Consider the following 6,000-nt stretch of genomic DNA (forward strand, 5'->3'; position numbering starts at 1 on the left):
CAATTATGTTATATTTAAATATAATTACTTTTTCGTGAATATTTATAAAATAAATAAAAGGGAAAATGTGCACGCGGAAGGGCTTTAATTAATTTTTTTAATTAAAAAAAATATTTTGTTAATATTAAATACCGAAAATAAAAAAAAGAATAATATTATGTTATGAACGCGGAGAAGGAAGCTAAGAAAGTGCGTTACACCGCTGGAGCAGGTGGCTTTTGGGCTCTTGCATATAATAATTATTATAATATTATTTTTAGTTTCACACGCTTACATTTATATTTCACTCTCCACACGTGTCTTTGCATTTATATCCCTATTTTCCTATTTATTTAACTTCCGTACCCCTACTTTCGTTTAATTCTAAATCCCTACACTTTTTGGGGCTAAAATCAATCCCAATTGCCACGTGTCGCTCTTATAATCTGCCATCTGTCCTATCCCCCTCCACTTATAAATATACTTTTGTTAATTTTAACTCACAATTTTACTTAAATTACAAGTTTGACCCTCAACTTTTAAAAATATCTAATACGTCAAAGGAACTCTCGAACATTTGATATCCTCGATATCATAGGTGACCCATTATTTCGATAAATCATTTCTTCGAACAAATACTGTAAAAGTGAGTTGGATCTACTGAATGAAATCCTGAAAACATGGCTGAAGGAATGAGCCGATCAGATGCAAAGAAGTCGAGGCAATCTGTTTTATCAATCATCTCGAGCAGTAGAGGAAGAATCGTCTTTTGAAATCAATTTATTTATTATAATAAAAGATAAATAAAACAGTAATTTTAACAATTTCAAAATCACTTTGGAATATAACGATTAATGGCTTCACATGGTCTCAACTCTGCGATTCGACCGATTAAATTAACTGCCTAAATAAGAAGAAGACAAATTTAATGATGAAATTAATTAATTAAGTAATATTATAATATAAAGTATTATTTAATCAAATAAGAAGTACCATGGAATCTAAAGTGCTCTTTCAGTCTTTTTAGTGTCTTTATATTATTTATTTATTTATTTTTATTATAATTAAAATTTAATTCTCTATTACACGAATTTAAATTCCAAAAGTGAAAAATATTGGAATTAATTAATTAATTAATTAATAATATTATATTAAATTTATATAAAATATAGGTCCATAGACTTTGCTGTTAAACTGTGATCCACCATCATAATTAACCATTCAATACTATATAATAAGATTATTGTCTTAATAATATTAATTTTAAATTAATTAATGCTTAGTTAGCATATGATTTAAAAATATTTTTGAGTTCGAAAAAAAGTAAGAATTTGTCATTATTAAATTTTAAGATATTTTATTAATAATTTTTTAAAAATTTAATCATGGCTTGAAGTGGATCTAAAAGGTGGGTAGGGTAGCCCTCCAAGTTTAGGTTATATGGCACTTATTATTATTTAAAATTCAAGAAATTTAATATGCTTTTTTAATTGTAATAATAAAAAAAAACTAATTTGTGAACGGTATTTTGTAAGATTCTAAACGTACAATTTTGTGTCTAATATATCCTTAATAAATATAAAGTGACCTATAAGATATAATTTTGAGTTTTATGGCTATCTCGTGCCTAGTGAATCTGTAAATTTCACAGCTCAAGTCCACCACTAGTAGATATTGTCCACTTTGACCTGTTACGAGTCGTTGTCATCCTCACGGTTTTTTAAACTCGTCTACTAGGGAGAGGTTTCCCCGCCCTTTTGCGAAATGTTTTGTTCCATTCTCCAACTGATGTGGGATCTCACAATCCACCCCCTTGGGAGTCTAGCTTCTTCACTGACACACTGCTCTATGTTTAGCTCTGTTACCATTTGTTACAGCTCAAGTCTACTGTTAGCAAATATTGTCCACTTTAGCCCGTTACATATCACCGTCAACCTCACGGCCTTAAAACGCATCTACTAGGAAGAGGTTTTCACACCCTTATAAGAAATGTTTCGTTCTCCTCACCAATCTTAAATTTTATAAAACATCAAAATTGAGGACTCGAGGAACTAAATTTATAGTTTAAAAAGGTTTAGGGACGAAATTCGAAAGAGCAGTGTCGAAAGAGAATTTGAACTCAACGAGCTGAAATTATTATAATATGATAAAATTTAAAAATATGAAGATAAAATAATGTGAATGATTACATTGAAAAGTGCTTAGAATGTGAAATAATGATTTAAGGGCTAAAAAATGAATGAAGTGACATTGGTGCAATGGGAGAATAAATAATATCATACTCTTTATTTAATATTGAAAACCCACAAAGAGAAAGAAAGTTAAAAGTCATCTTCTTAACAATCTAATCGAATGGGTCCATTTTTCAAGTGTGAAGTGACCCTAATACCCCACTTTCTAATTACTTTATAACTTCCTTTTTATTACTTACATCTCATATTCATTCTTCCTTTTCTAATCATTTTGAATTATTTTGATATCGAAAGGTTCGTGAAATCGAATTTGAGCATAGTGATCAATGAATTAGGTCTCGGTTAGAAAACTAGTTCAAAAGTTGATAGTTTAATCTCCACGAGCGGAATAAAAAAATCTAAATTTATAGCTCGAGTTGTAAATGGATAATACTTTTGATAGTCTGTTTAGGTATGAAAATTTGAATCTCCGTTAGGGATGTACGTGGGTTGGGTTGGAAAATTCTTTTGGACTAACTTGAAATTTTGGGTTCGTTGAGTTGGTGACCCGAGTAACTCGATTTGAGTTCACAACAGGGTTGAATTGGGTTGGTGACTCAAATAACCCGATTTGAGTTCACAACAGGTTTGGGTTGGGTTAGTGGCTTGAATAACCCAATTTGAGTTCACAACAGGGTTGAGTTGGGTCGGTGACTCGAATAACTCGATTTGAGTTCACAACAGGGTTGGGTTGGTGACTCGAGTAACTCGATTTGAATTCACAACAGGGTTGGGTTGGGTTGGGTTGGTGACTCGAGTAACCCAATTTGAGTTCACAACAGGGTAGGGTTGGGTTGGGATGGTGACTCGAATAACCCGATTTGAGTTCACAACAGGGTTGAGTTGGGCTAGGTTGGTGACTCGAGTAACCCAATTTGAGTTCACAACATGGTTGAATTAGGTTGGTGACTCGAATAACCCGATTTGAGTTCACAACAGGGTTGAGTTGGGCTGTCGGATTTTTCTACTTATCTATAATACATGTTACATTAATAACTAAAACATCGTAAAACTCAAATATCAAACATTCACAAGTCACCATGCATCACCAACTTCAGTTACAAACATCAAACATTTTTAATGCTCATAATAATTCTAAAAGTAAGATAGGGTTGGATTGAGTTGTAACCCTATTTTTGAGCAGATCAAGTTGGCCCGACTAAGAAAATGTCGACTCGCAAACGAACCCAGATTTTCGATTTTCTAAAAATTCAACCCAATTCAACTTTTATGATTTACGTTGGGTAGTTCGAGTTAGTCGGATCATCAGATCATATGAACACACCTAATCTACGTAAACTACTGCTGAGTTATGCTCAATTTGGTGAACCTTTCGAGAATATAGTTCTTACCAATTATAATACAACTTGAGTTTTTATATCCTTAAAACCATAACCCTAGAAAGTGGGTTTCAAAAACTAGGGTTTACAATGAACCCTAACTTAGAATAAAGAAATTTATACACCAAACATTAGACTTATACTATACAAATCCAAGTTATAAGTCAAACACCAAATTTAATAATCTTAAGCTATTTTCAATCTCAATATTATATAATATAGTTTCAATACACATTATAAAAATAACATAAAGTTTAATGGCACCGCCAATGGCAAAGAAAAGTTAGGCAAAATTTGTTTAAAAAATAAAATCATATCCCAAAGAACCCTAATTTATAAAACCATGCAATGCTAGGAAAGAATCAATACCGCCGCCGACTGATCCCTTTTTCTTCTACGCGTGTTCATTCCCAAAACACTTTCTTGTTAAGTTCTTCATTTTTATAATACTTCTTTCCACTGACCCTCTAAGTTAGAGGTCACTCTCCCTTAAAATTAAAGGCCATACTTTCTTTGTAGCTTCTAATTAGGTAGCGCCGACGTTGAAAAACCCTAGAGAAGGGTATTGAGATTTTGTTAAGTTTGAGAGAGTGGCTAGTTTTGGGTTTGTGGCAAAGCTGGCTGTGGGGCAATGCTAGGATGGTGGGTCACCTAGTCAAGGGTTTTCATTAGTTTCGATCGAGGTCACGGATTTTTTGATCTCGATTGTGAGATCCAACATAGGTTGGGGAGGAGAATAAAGCATTCTTTGGTGTGAAAAATTTTCTTTGGCATATGCGGTTTAAAAACCTTGAGCACAATATAGTGGGATTGAGCGCGATTGAGCTGTTACAAATAATATAAAAGCCAGATATCGGGCTATGTGCCAACGAGGAGGCTGAGCCCCAAAGAGGGGTGGACATGAGGTGGTGTGCCAGTAAGAACTCTAGCCCCTAAAAGGGGTGGATTGAGGGGTCTCACATCAGGGAACGAGTGCGAGGAGGACACTGGCCCCGAAGGGCATTGAGATTTTGTTAAGTTCAAGAGTGGCTAGTTTTGGGTTTGTGGTAAAGCTGGCTCTGGGGCAATGCGTTGTGGGGCACCTAGTCGAGGGTTTCCATTAGTTTCAATCGAGGTCATGGATTTATTGGTCTCGATTGGAGGAGAATAAAACATCTGTTGAGGAGGAACAAAACATTCTTGTAAGGTGTGAAAACCTAGCCTAAAGAGGATAATATCGGCTAACAGTGGACTTGAGCTGTTACAAACGGTATCAAAGCAAGAAATTGGGTGATGTGCTAGCAAGGAGGCTGAGCCCCAAAGGAAGGTGGACACGAGGCAGTGTACTAGCAAGGACTCTAAGCCTAAAAGGATGAATTGGGGGTCCCACATCATTAGAGAAGGGAACGAGTGCCAACAAGGACGCTGGCCCCGAAAGAGATTGAGATTTTGTTAAGTCTAAGAGAGTGACCAGTTTTGGATTTGTGGCAAAGCTAGCTGTGGGGGTAGGGCAACGCAAGGCTGGTGGGTCACCTGGTCAAGGGTTTCCATTAGTTTCAACCGAGTTCTCTGATTTATTGGTCTCAGGAAGTCGGCCATAACTCTGATGGCTACCTGCAATAATTTCTCCGTCAGTTTGTGAAAACAGATGCATATAGATGTCTTTCTCGACACGTCCTATCAATTACGCTCAGTGACATGAAACATACAATTTTTTTTTCTCGATCACTCGAGAGAGAGATTTTTTATACGGGAAAAACACTATTTAAGATAATATAAGCCACACCCGATATAAAGCAATAGAATAAAGGGAACGTAACAAAAATTAGGGTTTTTGTAGGGATGTGGGTTGGAAGAGAGCTGAAATAATAGCATGATAACTTTATTAATTAGGACATGAGTCCTTTTGTAGGGTTTCATTTGGAGTTTTGTGGGGTAATTATAGAATTAGAAGGGGAAGAAGAGAAGCAATGATTCATAAAGGGAAGCCATTTTGGAAAGGCCAAGAAATCCCACAAGACTACTAAATGCATATATACAAATGTTTTTCATCAAAAGGAGAGTCCCTCATTGCATTCAAGGTTCCATGCACATGCCTTCCCTTTCCTCTCCCATGCCTTTCCTTTTCTTTTAATACTATTTTCTTCTTCTTCTTTAACCTTTTTAATGTATTCTTGACCCCTCTAAGTGGTGTGTGGGTCATTCCATCATTTTCCCAACTCCATTTCTTTCGTCTACTCATTGTACTTACCTTTACGAGCAGCTCGTTAATCAATCGAGACTTAATCTGAAGGAGAGTGTGATGTCCCGCATTAGTTGGAGAGGAGAACAAACCACCATTTATAAAGGGTTTGGAAACCTTCCCCTAGAAGACGTGTTTTAAAGCCTTGAGGGGAAGCCCAAAGAGGACAATATCTGCTAGCGGTGGATCTGGGCCGTTACAAATGATATCAGAGTCAGACACTGAACGA

The sequence above is a fragment of the Cucurbita pepo genome, chromosome 15 (assembly GCF_057944985.1).
Source record: "Cucurbita pepo subsp. pepo isolate OVF chromosome 15, ASM5794498v1, whole genome shotgun sequence".
Taxonomy (NCBI): domain Eukaryota; kingdom Viridiplantae; phylum Streptophyta; class Magnoliopsida; order Cucurbitales; family Cucurbitaceae; genus Cucurbita; species Cucurbita pepo.